This window comes from Parambassis ranga, chromosome 1, assembly GCF_900634625.1.
Source record: "Parambassis ranga chromosome 1, fParRan2.1, whole genome shotgun sequence".
NCBI lineage: Eukaryota > Metazoa > Chordata > Actinopteri > Ambassidae > Parambassis > Parambassis ranga.
Genome location: NC_041022.1, coordinates 9,936,288 through 9,955,797, shown reverse-complemented (window position 1 = coordinate 9,955,797; position 19,510 = coordinate 9,936,288). Strand labels below are relative to the sequence as shown.

The window sequence follows — 19,510 nt, the reverse complement described above, 5'->3', positions numbered from 1 at the left end:
GTGGTGCATCTTAATTCATTGTTTCACTCTCACTGTTGCTTTAAGCTGTACAAGGCAGCTGTGTTTACTGCAAAAAAATCCTATAAATCCACTGTACACTCTCAGCACAGCGGCAAACACAGTTAGTGTCAACACGGTGAACACAGTGGAACACTATGTAACTCCAAAACAGAGCTTAAAGGGGGTAAATACTGGACTGACATTTGACACACGTGGTCAGACACGACTTGTGATTAGTTTTTTTTCTTCTTCTGAGGGACGTGAACTTTTAAAAACTTTCAGTTTTCTACTGGATTTGTTTATTTGTTTATCTGTTTGGGCCATGCTAAGTTAATGTTACATTTCTATTCAAGTATTACTGGTAAAATTGTTAGGCTAATTTGCTGTCTGATGCAGCTTTCTGAATATAGCAACAGAATATTTTTTAGTATGAATAGTTTCCTAAAAATATTGGTTTATCTTTAAAATACTTTATTTTTTTCAGAATTCCAGCAATATGTCTGTTAATATGCAGAAAAATGTATGTATTAACGTACAAAAAAAGAGAATATGAGATTATCCTGGCTTATTTACTGTCTAACTATAAAGAAGATCTTAACCAGAGAAGTTAATCTGTTAATACCAAGTGATAATTAAAAACTTCTATTTTGTATGGTTTTTGCCTGATTATCATTAATTAGGATTAAATAATTTTACATAAAATATGTGTAGTTTAAAAAAAGTAAAAGTGGAAAAGTGGAAAAAATACACACAGCTAAAGGCATGTCGTTTCAGGATGAGCCACTGTATGTTTTTTCCCCTCATTTTTATTAACTGTCAAAATAAATATACAAGCAGCATAACTGGGAGGTGGCACTTTGCATCCAAACTAGTTATTGATCTTCTCAGCAAGCTGCTGTCAATTGATTACCTTGATAGGGAGGGATGGCTGTATAGTGGTGCGGTGCGTTCACAGGGTGTAAGTACACTGAAGCAATGCCCCCTTATGTCAAATTAACACTTGATAAAACAAGACAGTGAATCAGCATGTCCTCATGTGGCCTCATAAAAGGCTGCAGAATAGCTGATTATCTGTAGAAGTTCAGCAAACGTGGAGAGATGCTCTAGTGAATGAATAATTTAACTGCAATTAGTATATTCCATAAGAGGTACATTTACACTTTCCATTTTGCAACATAATAATCATTAAAAATTAATCATTTCAGATCAAAGCATGAATCCATTATTTATCATAAATAATTAAGAAACAGAAAGTTAAAAGTGGTAGGAAAATTACCAGCATTTAACTAACTTACTATATAGCTATGCCAGATAGCTAACGTGCAGCTTTTGTGTGCAAAAGTCTAAAATAAATGAAGAAACAGCATGAGTCAGCTTGACCTAATTCGACTTGCTAAATTAACAATTTTATCATCATTATATTATTATTTTCTTCATAAAACCAAAACCTTTAATAGCAGTTACAATAACTATCACTTTCTTGCCCAGTAAGTTCTTTAACAGGGAGACTTCAGAGGCACATAATGTATGTAGTGTAGAGATGTCACACTATTACTTAAAAGTGTTTGAGTTTATTAATGTATGAATGAAATTTTGTTTTTTTGTGTGAAAAATCTAACTAATAAAACTAATAAAAGATCATGTCACATTTTACTTGTGTGTTTTACATATTGTTAAGCAAGGAATGTACGTGTAAAACTTTAATTTTTGCACTTTTCTTTTATTTTCTCTCTCTTTCCAGTTCAAACTGGATGATATAATACAGTGTATCAATACAATATATCAGTAATACAGTGTGTAGTGGATAAAGGAGATATTGCTGCTCTACATAAATATGAATTCCCAGAAACCAAATGAACTTTTTGTTATTCCCAGTGCGGCATGTATGATACAGTATATGATTGTATATCCATAAGTGCTTTTATTCCCCTCAATTCCCCCCTCCACAGGCTGGAATTGCCAGAATGCATTTTCCTCTTGCCCCAGTCCTCAGGAACAGCTGGAAAGATTGTATCAGGTATCCTTATTTGCATAATGGTTAATGTACCTCACAGCGCTGCATTAAAATTTACATTTCCACTCACAAACGGTGAGCAGCAGAGACACAAATGCAGGCACAGTGGGATGGAGAGTGTTTGCAATGGTAACATTGTGAAAGGTTGCAAGGCTTTGTTGGTCCATTGTGAGTTATCTATAGTCATAAAGAAATGTAGGTTTCTTCCATAACATGCAGTTGTTGAAAGAATATTTATTTGTTTCTTCAAAACTTCAAATCAAAGAAGATATTTTTTATGTGTCCCTGGTAATAACAAATAGCCCTTTATTCCAAAAAGTTAGTAGCAAGGTAACATATCAAGCTATTTTATGAAGACATTCCAAGGACTTTAATTATCATGGCCTTCGGGGAATAAAAATGTCTGTCTTTGTACAGCGAAGCATCTCAGATTATTATAGCTTTCGTCTGCTGTCGTGCTTTTTTATCATAATGCTAGCATATTGGACATTAAGAGCATTTCATTTTATCAGGAGGCACAATGCATAATTTGCAGAATGCAGAATTTCTACATGTGGGCATGAATGCAGAGACAGGGCTTGTCAAATGGTTCAGCAGGAGGGTGGAAGTGAATAGAACTGCACTATACTGGGAGGGTTTGTTATAATTTAAGGTGTTCGGTTTTTGTGAATTCTTGAAGGTACAACTGGGTTTACTAGGAATGTTCAACCAATGTCTGGATCTATAAGCTATGCTATAGAAAAGAAAGCCCAAAGAGCACACCAAGAACACATAAAACAAACTTTCAGTTTTTAGGGATTTTGGAGGAATGTTGGCAAAGAAAAAGCTGATTCAAAAACATTACAAATACAAAATGTTTGTGTACACCTGCTAAAATAACTGTAACACAGTTTAGAGTAAGCTGTTCTGCCAACGAAAGAACCATGTGCATTGTCCCGATTCCTTGTGGTTAGACAGAGGCATGATCAGCTGGTCTTCAAGTCCTGCTATTTCTTCTCTAGTTCCATAGGTCTACTGCCCAACTTAGAACACCATTTATGCCCAACATCACCCAAACATGGGCCATTGTTATTATCATAATATCATCCATAATTAATCATTGTAAATAATTCTAAATTATCTATTGTACATTTAATTGAACAAAGATCAACAGGTCATTTTAAGCAAAGACAAAGAAATTGCACATTTATGAAGGGACACAGCACCTTTGATTCTTGTAATATTGCTAATTTAATTGACCCTCCTGAAAAATATATCACCTCAACATTTGAAGCTTATCCATCTTAAATATATACTCCCTGTCTTATGCAATGTGTCCATGACCTTTAACTGTATGTAACAATAACTACATTTTATCTATATACATCATTGCCCACAAAGTTGGAATAAAATATTTTTACCGCTTCTCTTACAATATAAAATAATTCTTGAGTGTATATCTTTAAACATATCACAATTAAAACAAAATATGTTCTATTGTAAATGGCATTCCTTATATAATGCTGTACTTCATTGTCAATTGAAAGATCAATTGAAACATTTCTGAGACATGGTGCTACTAGTAAATACAGTGTACTTCACTGATCATAAATTTTAGTAGCTCTTTATCGTTTTTATTGAAGTGGAAAACTGGAAAACAAAAAGTTCCGTTACCCCACTGTGATGGGAAATATTTCACGCAGGACCCCTGATTGCTGTTGTGCACATCAGTTTAACCTTAATGATGTCTGACTAGCAGTGCATTTGCTTTGAGAAATAACTGTTGAAAACGATCAGAAATCACATGCCTGAATTCATTTTCACCATGACATCAAAGCAGATGTCACAGTGAAGCAGTTATATCCATCTTTATGTCTGCAGGTCGCAGTACCACCTACAGTGTAAAAAAAAAATGTTATATAAGATTTTATGTATAACCACAGGAAGGACAGTATGGTGGACTTTAATTGAAAGCGCATGTTGCAGTAGGTATGCATTTTCATGAGAAAAATCAGGCACACAACACATATATTCAGTATAAATGAGGGACCTGCTGGCTGAATTAAGCATTGGACTGTGGGTGGTATAAAAGTGGAAAGGTTATTCAGTGCTTTATCTATGTCGGTGTGGTTGTAGTGCTGCTTAGAAGAAAAAAAAATAAGTTTTTTAATAAGATTCTCATCAGATAAAGATTTTATTATACTGCCTTATAATAAATACTAAACATAACACAATACAAATACAGTATAAGGCCATGTAAAATCTACTGAATGGTTATTGATGACATGTGTTTGAATGCTGGGCTTCTGCTTTTAAATAGCTGCTTTTAATTCTAGGTTTAAGAAGATCCTCATGAGAGTTCATAGTAAAGTAGTTTCAAACAGAGCACTCCTGATTCCTGTCTCCATCAGATCAAGGCTGAGTGAAATATTATGCAAACAAATACCAAGCTTACAATATTGGAACACTTTGACATTAACATCCAGGTTATCTAAGCTGTGTTTTAATTATCCTTTATACTCCTCCTGTTTTGCAATTAAGTTGGAGCTGCAGTGTGCTGCGGTAATATGTTTACACCAGCTCCAGGCTGCAGCAAGACACAGCTTATTACCCCTGCAGCTACTAATATTTTTTAATTATCGATTCATTGATGGTGTTAAGTTTTTTTCTTTTCTCTTTTTTTTGTTGCTTAGTCCCTACTTTCATTAGTTAGCATATAAAATGTCAGGAAGTGTTGAAATGAGGTCATCAGACTTCCGTAAGGCAGTATTAAAATTGCTTTTGTTTGTAGAAAACAAATAATATGTAGAAAGAGAAATGCAGCTAATGTTTATTTTATTTCTTTTTATTTCTTTGGAAATTGTCATCAACATCACTGATGTGATTGTAATTCTTACTAAAATAACTGGGCTGCTTAATATTTCTCCTAGAATATGGTTTTAAAAAACTTGTCTTGATCCCCTAATTTTCACTTTTATTATACTTTCAACAACAACACAGATTTTACATCAGATAGTTATCTTGATTAAAGATCTTTTTTTATTTTCAAAATTGAAACAAAAAATAGCAGGAATATGCACATCAGTGAGAAGTCCTGCTCGTTTTTGCAGGCTTGGAACAAGGCATGGAGTTTGGTTGAATGATGATGTCAAACAAAATGTCAGAGCATAGAGACAAGTTTTAAAGTCGATGCTTGTTCATATATGTAAAGATTTATTACATTGCTTGGCTCATTTGAATGATGCAAAGAGATTAAAGATTAAACTTGATTGGTTAGTGTAGAGAAGATTGAAGCAAGGCGTCTGGACTTGTAGAGTATGATCATCATCAACTTGATTGGTTAGCCCTTTGCAAATATCAGAAGACTTCTATAGATTGATGGATTTCTGTTAAAAAATGTACTAAATTTCCCCACAGGGATTAATAAAGTAAATCTTAATCTTAATCTTTTGATATAATTCATATAATATGCCAGCGGTGTGCAAGAGGCTTGATTGTTACATAGCAGTTATGTATATGCACAAATGAATTATTTATCTATGCTACGATTTGCAGTGGGGCGATAAAATTTCAATATTATATTTTTACTAACAGTATCAGTCCAAAGGGTGCTTTATATTTTTTAGGTCTATACCTAAAACATATAACAACAAAAATAAAAAAAAATAAATAAATTAAAAAAATAAAAAAAATAAAAAAATATATTTTTTAGGTCTATACTGTCGTGACCTTCCCTGGTCACCCCGGATTGTCAGATTCCGTCTCCTGTATTCAGAACATTAAGTGAAAGAAAATACCCTGGGTTTTGTAGTTTCGCCTTTTGCAAAAGGGAGAACACAGTGAACACAGGCCTTTCAGTCTGCTTCACTCCCGTCCATACGTGTTCTGCCCCTTCCCTGGACACAGGCTTGTTTTATTGAAAGTTGAGGTACATTTGCATAATAGATAAACAGTTCTTCAAGACCCTCGTTTGTATTCCCATATTGGGACATGTTGCCCTTTTATCCACACCTACTAATTATAATAATGTTATTTATGACTGTGAAACACTCTGTTTCCCTCCTATGTTGGATGATTTATCTTACGTCCACCTTCACCACAAAAAGGGCTCCAGTAATGTAAACATCCTCCCTAACTCTCTGTAAGGGTGTATGTGTGTGTGTGTGTGTGTAGAGAGTCCCCCTTTTTCTCTGAGTGAAAGCATACATACGAGTAAATATGTGCTCTGTATCATGTCAGCGCGTAGGTAACCTTTATATACTTCCACAATACCTAAAACAAAACTTACACTTAAATGGCAGGAAAAAAAAAAAACTTCCTGCACTGGTAGCTTTTCTATTTTTCTATTCTCATGTTAAAATTTGATGTCATTCTGCTATCTATCTTGATGTTTTTGATCTGGCAGCATGCAAAAAGATTGTGTGTCTAGAAGACTTGCTACACATAAAAAAAGGTGTCAGCACGTATGAATGAAACAGATGGCAAACAGCTGTCTTTCTATGATGCTAAGACGTGTTTGCACAAAGTTGCATGGGGAGATAAAAATATTTGTTCTGAAAACAAAACGGGCTGAACGAGAGAAGCCTCATTCATGATTTGCCTGTCAGGGAAATGTTGCAGAGGATTGCATAGACCTTTGCGGGCAGCTGAGCAAAGATTTGAATTAGAGTTCAGAATAAAGGCCTTGATGGTTTCTGAATGAATGAAAGGAGCAACAGTTATGTAACAGTGGCTTAGACGCAGTTATATGTTATGAATTGGTCAAGGTCTGAAGTCATTTTTCTTTATACAAAAAGAATCAGTGGGTGCACAGCTGTTTGTTTTGTACCTTGAAATTCTGAATCTAATACACATGCACTGATTGCCACACAGGGCACTGATGGCACACAGGGTGGCCGGGCGCTCCCTTAGAGATAGAGTGAGGAGCTCGGTCACCCGAGAGGAGCTCGGTGTAGAGCCGCTGCTCCTTTACATCGAGAGGAGTCAGCTGAGGTGGCTCGGGCATCTGTTTCGGATGCCTCCTAGACGCCTCGCTGGGGAAGTGTTCCGGGCATGTCCCACCGGGAGGAGACCAAGGACCCAGTGGAGAGACGTCTCTCGGCTGGCCTGGGAACACCTCGGGATTCCCCCGGAAGAGCTAGAAAATGTGTCCGGTGAGAGGGAAGTCTGGGCATCTCTGCTTAAACTGTGAATGTTGGACGAAACTATTTATAAATAGGTCCATCATAGTGCACAAAACAATCTCACAGCAACAATACTAACATGACGGAACACATATGAAAGCTGTTTAGTCATTCAATCTTAATTTGTTCTATTACTGAAATGCCATCAGTCAGTAAGATGTAGCACATTTTTTTTTAGACTGGACATTTCAAGGAGACTAATATGCTACAGTGAAGTCATTTACTGTGATATCTATATACATCGACATTTTCATTTAGAGGAAAGGACACCCTAAGTCTATTACTGTGTCTGACTGTTCCATAGAGGTGACGAGATGATTTCCTTTGGGGGATTTTTTTTTTGTCTCTAATGGTAAAATTGGCGCATTAATTGAAATATTTCCTTTAACAGTCTTTCAGGAAGAAAACTGAAAGGAGAATTCATCAAACGGCTTGCTCTGCCAGCACAGACATGAGCAGAAAGTGGTTTGCAAATTATAAATTCAGAAGTCATTTTGAAAAGGTTAATATAGTTTAGAATTTGGTAGCATGTGCTATTAAAATTAATACCATTATTCATATTCAAAAAGCTGAAGTAAAGACATTTCTGGAAGGATCGGTGGCCTTGGGTGCTGAAGACAATGATGTAAAGGAAGAGATGCAATCATCCCGTTCAGTAAAATGAAGAGAGCCACGCTGTGACTGTCTCCCCCCCCATCACTCCAGTGATGTAACCAGATATAATTATACCTTTGGGCTCCCTGGCGATCAAGAAATTACAATTGCACAATAATCAGAGGTCATGTGACTGAGATACTGTTGTGTGAATCCAGTGGGGGTAGTGAAAGACCAAAACTAGGCATATAGCACCATCTATGCTATGAGAGGACTAAAACTTTGACCCCACTTTATAAAAACACATATAAATATATAGATATATAAAAATATTACAAACAAAATAACAAGGAAGAGAATTTTCATTTTACGGCATTTTTTATGGTTAAAGGTTTTCAAATGTCAGATATTCATTCTGATTGGACCAGGAAGACAGCCTCTCAGCCACCACCCCCATTCAGGGACAGCCTTTAGAGCTCTTCTTAGCTTGGCTCCCAATTCTTCAACATAGGCCTGACGACCACTTTTCCACTTCAAATTTACCTAAAACACTTCAACTTAGCTGTGTAAGACAACATGTTGAAGACACCAGGCAGGACCAGCATATAATTTGGATTCTCACAAGAACATTTGTGCAGGACCAGTACTACATTGTGTAATCGACCAGCTCTATTAACTCTCGGTCCAGTGCATCCATGAGTGTGTCTGTGTAAAAGGGGAATAGTTATTAATTAAAAAGTGACCTTATCAGCGTCGCTATGACTAAATGAGATAAATCTGAGTGCCACAGGAAAATCTGGTTAAATTGGCAGTAAAAAGTGATCCTCAACTCACTGAAATGGAGCTAAGTATGTTTTTTTCACATAATTTGTGAAAAGTAGTTGCTGTTTGATGTGTTAAATAATCATAGGGCCCTAGTTGTGTGACTTTCTTTCATTTCAATTTAAACAGAGAGTATAGAGTTCTTATTCCCCATTATTCTTATGATGAATGTAAATGAACCACCATTTTTTTTTTTGTCAGCAATTACAGACGAGATGGACTGCGGGGCTGCCATGTCTGCAGACATGTAGCCTGTAGACCCATGCCAGCCTTGGGTAATTATGGTCAATTACACCTCACTGGAAAAAGTCGTATGTGGGCGATATTTCCATCCTTCACATTGGCAGCAGTGAGTGTATTTCTGATCCCAATGGCAGCCAAAATTGGCGACCACATGTAAGTGGGTTTCTATGTCAAATGTATATAACTTTATAAATTTGATTTTGTACCAACCCCCTACTGTGTTTTAATGTTTTTTAATGCTAAAGCCAGCTGTGGTTAAAAAAAAAAAAACATCTTCAAACAAAGGAGTGTGTCCTTCATTCAGGAGTCCAGAGTTTACTCTCCTCTGACACTGCAAGCTGTTTGGTTTTCATTCATGTTAAGTTTCATTTTGCCTGTGGTTAAGTTTGGTTTTCACTTGCACTTTGGGTTATGCATTAAAAATACTGGCTAAAGTAATGCATTATAAAACAGGGTAAGTGGTTAAGTAAATATAATGGTTTTGTTGTAAAACACACATATTTATAACATTACACACATTTTACAAGGAAAAAGGCTCCCTTCTGTAGTGGCCATTTCTGGTTACCATTGTATGGGTTTCACCCACATAAACACATAGAGATGCTGCCAATTGCATCCAAACTTTTGGGGCTGTACGTCGGCCTCGTTCTGGTAAGCTTAAAAACATAGTAGCAGTATAAAAAAATGTGGCACAAACTGATTAGATTTTGGTGGTCAATGATCAGAATCTCACTGCAGGCTCACATAACACAAATATTATATACATGTTTCATAAGAGTTTGAGAGATGGCATCTTAAAAGAGAATATTGACTTCACAGTGACACCATAATATCCTTCTACATACTGTTAAATGATTCTGGACAGATGCAGCTTTGGTCTGAAGAAGTATCCAACCATGTGGAGGTAATTGTAGTTATACATTTGAGCCTTTAGTGTCAAGCTAGATAGTGGTTCTATGCTGTCATTAAAAGTTGCCGTTAAAAGGCAGCATCCTTTAAGCCAGACAGGTAGCTAACCTGACAAACCCACGTCACTACTTTAGCCTTAAAGAATCTGACATGGTGATAAGTTGACAGGCTTTATTGTGGAAACCTGAGTTTTCTGTAAAACTTAAAAAGAACATACAATATACATAATTGCAACACAACACAAACAATGCAAGCAAATAAAACACACTAAAAGATTACATGAAATAAAAAGGTTACCAGGTTACCAAGGAATTATCATTAAATTGTTCCTAACAAATAATTAAACAAACAGAATAATATAACCATAAACAAAACATAACTTACGGATGGAGCTGTTTTGTGGTGTTTTGTAGCAAGGATTAATCGGTTCAAAAAAAAACAAAAAAAACTACACAAACACAAAAGATGTTCTCATCCTTCCTTCCCATTACTGTATGAGGGTTCACCTGTGACCTATTTTTTGTTTTTTTTGTTTATGAAGTACCACTAAATGGCGCTCCAAAAAAAAAAGCACAAAATCCAGCACAGGTACCATAAATAGAACCTAAAAAAAGCCTTAGAATCTGCATTAGTATAAATGTTCATTAATTAGTTCATTATAAACACATTCCAAATAGATATACATGCCTATTCAAATAAAGCTTCTGTTAAAAAAGCCCTTATATCAGCAGAATACCTTGATATCATTGTAACATTTCTGCATAGTAAAAAAAGGAAATGAAAAACTCCCATTCCTACGGTCTCATTGTTCAACAGACGCTGAGGTTAGCAATACTTTTCTTTACCTGTTATATCTCAGTAGTCACTCGACGCCTCACTTGAGTGAGATTAACAGATTACTTACAAGAGTTCTCACGAGAAAGGCGAACGCGGCTTCTTGCAGAGTAGAATAGGCGACTCAGGAATAGGAATTAGAGTGCTTGTTATAGGGTGTTTTAGGTACTCATTATTAAGACAAAGCACCTACTTACACTAGACGGAGACCTCACAAAGAGGAAAACACCAACACCGCATGATTTCGCTGTTGCTGTCTTGCAGTTTTGGAATGAATCGGCTGTTTGTAATTTGCACAACTTTCCTTTCCTCTTCCTCTACGTTTACTGTACTGTACCACAGCACAACGCATCCATAATAATGACTGCGCTGCAAAGACAGTGATTTAAATCCCAACTAAAAGCAACCACAGAAATCAAATAATTTGTTGAAAAATGGAGCAAATATTGGGAAACGGGCAAGAGCAGTATAGGAAAAAAAAAGTCATTTTTCTTACTGCTTTCAATCCACACCCTTAAGCTTCCATAGTGTCGTTTTACAGTAGCAATATTTATTAAATGCCCCCTCTCCTCAAGGGATGTTTCTTGGCAGAGAACAGCCTTTTCATACTGTGTCCACACACATAAGGGTAAATAAGGCTGTAGTCAGGCATAGTTTGACTTAAAATAATCAAATCAATTAAGGTATATCTCAACAGAAACTTGCCTTTTATTGTATCTTTGTGTTCTTTAATTACCTTTACATGTCACTGCTCATTAACTTCCACGACAAATGGTAGCTGCACGATTACTCTCCAAATGGCCATTTTAGGAAAAAACATCTTACGACACAAACCTCTTTAACTGTGTGCACTGCTGAGTGTTCTTGGAGGCAGAGGCAATTGTGGCTGTGTAAAGATGTTAAAGAGACATTATGAGACCGGGTCATGGCGCAGCAAGGAAGCAGGATAAACACGAAAGTGCTCTTTATTTGTTTTAACCTCCTCTGTGCTCATCTTAAATAGGTCAGTCATCAATATTTCATCAGTATCCTGTTGAACACATAACATCAGAGAGTTAAAGATTACTGCCGCAAATCAAAAACTGGTTTGAGCAGTTTAAATTAATAATGGCATTTTTATCATACATTAATTTTAATATAACACTGTCTGATAATTTATGCACATTCTAATTAATTAAATCTTTTTCATCTTTGTTCATTTGAAGGTAGAGAGATTCTCAGTTTTTTTTTTTTTTTTTTGCTTTTTGTCTTTGTCAGCTGGTCAGAAAGCTTTGCATTTACTGTTATCATGTCACATTACTAATTACAAGTAACTACATTCACTCTGGAAAAACTGCATTTTCTGCTTTATTACAAGGCAGAGGTCTAATGTCCAGAACCAGTTTAGTAACAGGGTTTCCTCTAAACCCCTCCATAGGCGTGCTTGGAAAAGAAAGTGTTCAATCTGCCTCTGTCTTTCCTATGTTTTGTATGAGATCTTCTGTGGTGATTTTGAATGTGAGCAAAAACAAAACAACTTGCCTTTTTTAGAGCACTGGTGTTGGGTGGACATGAAATAAAGATGTGCCGTGCTGGCTATGCCACCATCATCTCTAACCTATATCCCAATGTGGATTTTCTGTCTGTATTGGTTTCATGATCAGATGACATCAGGCAATACATTCAGTATCAACATACCTATGTGTCATATCTGGGGGATGTATCATTGAACAGAACCAAACCCATCAGAGAGATTTTTTTTTGTCTTCCATCGCTGTCGAATGTTTACACACAGAAAGTCTGTCTGAGAAACTTAACAGCCAGGAAGTTTTTCTCTTGTGATGTTGGCAAGCCCATTCTTCCCAGGTGCCACATTAAGGAGTCCTTCCTTTCCACACATAGTTCTTACTGGCATCATTCATTTATGTTATTCAGGTGAGCTCTCATTCTAGCCAGGGACCCAGCAGATATATGTGTTGAACCTATTATCGATCAGCCTACTGCTCTAGGTATTTGTATTTGTACCATATTAATGTATTTTCCATTGAATCACATAGAATTCATGTGTTTTGAACAGCATAATGCACATGACATCTGTTTTAAGTTATGGGATTTTATTTTTGTTTGCTTTGATTACATCTTAATAGTTCATGATTACCAAACACAAAAAATAATCAACTGGCATTCTCTTATTTTTATTTACAGACATTTTTTTGTGATTAGAATAATCAAAGTTTTTGCAGCAACAATTATTTTTCTATTGTTTGTTTTTATTATTATTATTATTGTTGATAAATCTAACAATTGCATTTCATTATTTGTGGCTTATTTTAGTATCAAGGAAATACTAAAGAAAAAAAGTACCCAGAGCACACAGTGTAATTTCTTAAATGTCTTGTTTTGTCTAATTAACAGTTTGAAACCCGACAGATTCAGTTCATAAACTATATAACTGAGAAGAGTAGCAATTCCTCACACCGGGGGAGCAGGATCCAGACAATGTTTGACATTTCTGCTTGAAAAATCATTTTTTACTTATTTTATTTTTTTTTTTTTATTATTTTGTCTGCATTTATTTTCAAGCTGCTGAACTCACAGTTCTTCCGGTAAACTTACACAATGCAAGAATCAACAAATTACAACTTATTTTTGGTCTGTTTCCACAGTGATCTATTATACCCTGTTCAGTGTGGTAGGGAGCTGAGGCCAATCCCAGTATACACTAAGAAAGGTACATGCTTATACAGGTTTTTCCATCTTATACTCAAGTTAGTCTCGAAATGTGAGAGGAAATGGAAAACTTATAGAAAAAAAGAGGGCATATGTACAAGGGTTTATAGTCTCACTGAATTTATGTATGAAGTTGCAGAAACATTTATGGTGCCCTGGAGGCATGAATCTGACTTACTCTTGTACCGCTAGCAACATCTTACAGGTCTACTGGAGGCACAAAGTTTGTTTCGCAAAAACTTTATTGATTAGTGACTTCCTCTAGCATCATGATGCAGTTAAGGTTTCAAGGTGAATTTGGCATGTAATTAGGACACCTCAGTTAAGTCACACTAAACATGTACTTCTGGGACACCATGAAAGCAACTTAGAACATGCTGCATGGATTATATATCCTGTCTAAACCTGGAAAAGTTCCAATAAGTATTATTAAACATGATCTTTCAAGATGGTCAGAATGATCTCCACAGCTTCTCCCTAAGGCCATAATTATGCTCTTTTTTTAATCTATGTTGTCCAGGATATGAAAACTACCAGCCTTGTTCACCAAACTCCCTTGGGTGCTGTGTCAGTCTCTTGGAATCAAATGGGAATTGTAATGAGAGCTACATTCATGCATAAACCTGCCAAAGTGACATATGTCAGTGCTAATTCTTAAGTGCAAAGAAATTAAAATAAACTGTGAGAATATTATATGAAATACATGGAGAAAAAACATGCAAGTTCAATCCTGTGCTGCATTACACTGACAATCCTTTGTTTTTGTTTTGTTTAAAGTAGAACAACAATAGAACAACCTTTTCAAAAATGCAGTGCATGTCTAAATAACATACCATAAAAAACACAACATAAATTACATAGTAATGTAGGTTTTTCTGCGTAGTAAATGCCAGTAGGGCATTCTCTATGCATCAACTCTACCCATTCCAGTTCCATCTACTTTTCACCACAATGAGCAAATACATTTTGCCGTTAGAGTGGAAAATGATAAAGGTTGTAGAAGTCTGTAGAAGTCTGTGACTGATGCATTTAGTGAGAGAGTCACAGCTGAGGTTCTTGTGTGAACTATTTAAAACAGCTTCTACCGGAGGATTGTCTAACTAGTAGTTAGAGTGGAAGTGAAGTGTGTGGGTGTAGATGACACAGAGAAAAGGTGCAACTTCATTATTCCTCAGTCACTTTTTGTATTTTTTTACCAGGACTCTTGCTGAGCATTGTGTGGTCTGCCTGTAAAGTGCAGCATTATTCTTCTTTTAGTCACTGAAACAGAACAGAAAGTGATTTAATGTTATAGAACTGAGCTGAAAGTACAGAACAAGTTTAATGAAAAAGTTATGATATAATGGAGTAAATGTTGAGAAAATAAAGGTTCGGGCTAAATTGAACTCAGCAGGCTTGTTTCGTGTCCACAATACTTTTTCACTGGTGCTCTGTGTTGACACGTCTTTACATTTGAAGAGATAAGAGATTAATATACAGTTTCAATTATAAATAGATAAGCTAGGGCTTCTTTTTACAGTTTTACACTGTAAGTTTATTATAGTAATTGCAATTAACATGAAGAAATGGTTTCAATACTTTACATGCTGTTATTCCTAAATTTCCTTATTTCTTGACTGCGTTTCAGCCAAGAAAATGGCTGAGAAGCTTGTTGTAGATAGAAGTAATTTGCCCACCCACCTGCTAAAAAGGCAATTGAATTAATTGCTTTGCCCTTTTCAAGTAGTCAAGTCAGCACTTGACTTTCTTTAGTCTATTTTTTCCAAGTATGATGTTCAACATGGAAGGAAAAAGTCTACCTTCTCCAGTGCATTGGTTTATTGCATTGCACAGCTCCAACCATAGTTGCCTATGCTTCTAGTTGAGTCTAGCCTCAGCATGCATCACACCACACACCAAGAATGTATGCATGCATCGGGGCCATTAGTTATAGTGCAGTTTTTCTTTATTATTATTATTATGGGGGCTATATATTACCTCTGAAAGTAGACAAAGTTCCTTGAGTACATGGTCGTGCCCTCCACCTATTTGCACATGCTCAGGAGTGAACGGATGGAAACCTGAGCTGGAGAGCAGCCAAGCTGTGGCAAACACATTAGACAGTTGTAAGCACAAAGTAAGGTCATGCTCAAACTTAAGTGGCCAAGACTGTGAACCCGCGCCCTGCTCACTGGAGAGGTTAATAGGGATTAACCAAGGAGGGCTCTCAGAGGAGACACTGCTGCGTTGCTTGTTTTCTAAAAAAAAGTATAGACTTGACGCACACTGGACAATAGAACAGTGTAGCTCCTCTTGTTTCTCATACCTTGTGTTTTCTCATAGCTGCATATGTCTGCGTTCGCATACTCTGGTGGAGTCAGGCGCGCATCAGTCTTGCATCAAGTGTGAATAGATTGAAAACAGCAAGGTATTGTGGCATTGGGCCTGTGGCACATTGGGCTGGGTCAGCAATCTTCCCCCAAGGCTTAGGTAATGAACAGATAGAGCTGTTATCATGATGGTGATGAAAGCAAGCACAGCCACTATATCAATACTGGAATAGGATGTGAAAATATATTAATTACTTAATTACTAAGTGGCAGTTGGAGCTAATCAAATAATCTAAGACTCAGATGTCACCTTATACCAGTATATTAAGCGGTAAAAAAGGTTGTTTCTGTATGTTTTACAAGTACCCTGTGATGATGTAGCCTTTAATAAGTATTTTCCATCCTTTGCTTGGCTATCATTTCACCTCCGGTGTGTAACTTTACTGATATATTTTTCTATCAGTATTTTTCTTCTCTCATTATACCACCATTTGATCATTATTTCCGCTGCCAGTGATTTGTTTCCATATTCCTCCTCTCATTGTTACCCTCCTTTCTGCTCACCCTCAGCATTTAAGAAGTCGCCCCTCAATTCTTCCATCATTTAGTTTTTGCCTACCTCTCGCCTATCACTCACCCTCCTCCATACTTCATCATTCCATCTTTGTACTGGCTCAGCTGCAGAAATGAGACTTGGCTGTGACTAATCTGCTGGCAATGCCTCCGAGGGCCCCTTGTGGTGGTGCCTCTTCACAGAGGACACATGTGATTGATTGAACCTGGGGAAAACTTTGTCAGGCTGGCCATCATGACTGGATCCCTTGCCTGATAATAAATTCCCTCCTCCCAAGTACTATGGGGAGGCACAAGTGTCATGTGGTGCATTTGCAAGACACATGGTGCCCCAGGCTGTAATGGTTGATCCATAGGGCTACTTTCCCCTTTACATACAGGCTCACTCTTTTTCTACCACCATGGTCCCATATCCCTGATCCTTAACTATGTAACATGTGTTTTATGTCTAATGTGTGTTTGAGCATAGATTGTGAATATAAGCATTAGTCTGTTTAAACCATTGACAGTAAAAACTATGGACAGAGCCTCCGTGACGTCACCCGTTTGTTTCTGAAGAGCCGTTTTGAGGCTCGGTGGGAGGTTCCGGGACTTAATGACCGCCGCCATGTTGGCAGCGTCACGTCAACTAAAACTCCGATTATGGACAAAGAGGGGGAGCACGAGCGGGGTTTAGGGGGGCGGGCGATCGTGGAAGCAGGAAACTCACGCTGTGATACGTCAACTGTCTGTCACTCAAGCGGCAACGCCCATAATTAGGCGTAATTTTAAGTCCGAATACCATTGAAACGAGTGAGTTGTAAAAAAATTCACCCTCCCTACAATTGACACTAGAAGAGAACCTATCATCTGAGACCAGAGTGGTTTTTTGTACCAGGCTGTAAACATGTTTTTTTCTGCTGTGAAGTCGGCCATTTTAACATGGGAGTCTATGGGAAATTACTCGCTTTTGGAGCCAACCCCCAGCTGTTGCAGCGTGAATTACAAGTTTTGACACTTCCGCATGGGCTTCCACTTTGAGCCCCGAAGGTTGCCGCTTGGTTTAAACATGGAAACACAGGCCATGTATTGGGGTGTCTAAGTGTGTAACCAATCATTCCAGTAGCACATTTCTTGGTGCTATGCCCAGTGTGCATATCAGATGAGGGGCTGCGGAGAGAGAACAGGGGAATTACTTTTATCGGCAAAGTGTCATGACGAATTGATTTTCTCCCTTAAATCCCAGACAGTAGACAAGACATAGCAGGTTGACTGTTTCTTTCTCTAAATGGCCCATTTTCTCTTTTTCCTTCACAGATCAACGGCACCACACCATTAAGAATCACGAGGTAGAGCCCAGCGCCAAAACCAAAAGGGGCTACTCCGCCAACTCCCTCTCCCTCTGTCCCACACATGTTCATTCATCAAGTCTGCTGACGATGGCTCTGGAGCACAAGTCCATGTGTTCCATCACAGGCTCATTCATCCCTGGAAAAGACTCTAAGGTGTGTTTGTCATTGGGCTCTCTCTCTCCTTCTCCTTTACCACCCCTCTCCCTTAACCCCCCTATCCCCAAATCGGATTTATTGATGAACTTAAATGACATTGTACACAGGGGACAATTGCTGTGTCAATACACTAGTGTGTCTGCATGTTTAAGCATCTAAATATAACGTGTAACACTTAATAAACAATATGGCAATGAGGTTATAATTAAAGTCATACAATTTGTTAAACGATATGAGCAAAATGCTGTATATTATGAAACACATAAGTGACTTATAAATATTCTGTCATTTTATGGCATATTTAAATGGAAATTTTATAGTACAAATTCTCTGACCTTTGTGGAAATGATGTCAAGATTCATTATTAAAATCATATGCTAACAGCTCAGTAAAAAGAATTTTGACAGTTGCAGTGAACCATAGTAAAGTCTGATATCTCACAGGTGCATAGGCGTGACTGACCTGAAAATGTCTCTAGATAACCATACTGTGCAAGTGCTAAAGTTAACATGAATGAATACGTGTTCAACAACTGACAGTTCTGCTCTCACACTTCTGTCCACCCATCACCATTACAATTAGTGAGACTCATTTACCTCCTCTTTCTCCAATAACCCCAAAATTAGACACAACCACAGTGAAGTCATTAGTCCCCTTTTACTACTGCCATGTCATGTATTAACAGCCCAATTATGTCTCATTTGTACAACAAACACATGGTATGCTGAGTTCCACACATTTAACCACAATAAAGCAACGACAGCAACTGAAGCCAGCCATGACCTCTAAATTACACATCAATAACTGGGCTTCCACACTGAAGGGGAGAACAAGTTAATCGTGTTAACTTTGATGCAGCAGTACTCCACATATGTATGTATAAAAGACATTTGTCAAGGCATATTTGTAAAAACATGAATCAATCATAGCCAAAGAAAAGGGGTTTTTGACTGGGTTGTCATCTCAGATTTACTCTTACTGTCATAACTTTTCTCAAACCAACAATTGCAACCAACCAAAACTATGTGGATAATAGTCATTCCTTTAGAACCCAGTGATCTGCACTACTAATGTTGTCATATAACTGACTAACCATCTTAAAATAGTGTTTGTTAAAAAGTTAAGTGCTGCCAGGAAACAAAGGCTGCTACATGCTAAGCTCCCATATATACATTTAATCAACCCCAACTCATCTGCTAGTAATTGTTATAAATAAAGGCTATAAATAAATAATGCAGATGCTTCATAACAGTACATAACTTATTGTGAATCATTCATCAATCATTGTGAATAACTGTTTGCCAGAAATGTGTAACTTGGTGGTCAGATTTTATTTGGCTTCAGTTTATTTTTTGCTAAAAGCTATACTACAGGTTATAGAAAAACTAGCAATAATTAATAGGAAGAGGACAATTGTGTTGTAACAATGGTTGTAGATGCTGTTAACTGTTACATCAGAATATACAGCAACATTCCCAAACAGAAAATTGAACAAAAAAACATATCTAACCTTTGTTTTTTTTGTCCACCTGTATGTATGTCAACAGCAAACATCTGTGATAGGTCTATTGTTTCGTTATCCTTATACTAACGAGCAACAGCATGTACACAAAAACACTGCTCCTCCTGCATTCCTATGTCTTCTACATGGCTCATTAACTGATAGGTTAGTGCCTGGAACGTGTTAGCTTTAACCTCATTCTTTTTTTTTTTTTTGCATCGTTACACAGGGCTTAATTAACATACTGTGTAAGTGGTATTCAAGTGCACATTTAAGACTCTTTTGCAGTTTTCATTTTTAAATAAGCCAGCTGGAGACATTTAACTTGCTTCTACATTTTAAAGTCTCTTTGT

At 37.0% G+C, this 19,510-nt stretch overlaps 1 long non-coding RNA gene across 1 annotated transcript in view; it reads left to right on the top strand.

Moving 5' to 3' along the window:
• LOC114441762 (uncharacterized) overlaps positions 1-17,709 on the top strand; it is an 80,627-nt gene extending 62,918 nt beyond the window's left edge. The window contains exon 3 of the long non-coding RNA XR_003671279.1: positions 17,466-17,709. This is a non-coding gene — a long non-coding RNA (uncharacterized LOC114441762). The remainder of the gene's footprint in view (positions 1-17,465) is intronic.
• The last annotated feature ends 1,801 nt before the right edge of the window (positions 17,710-19,510 follow it).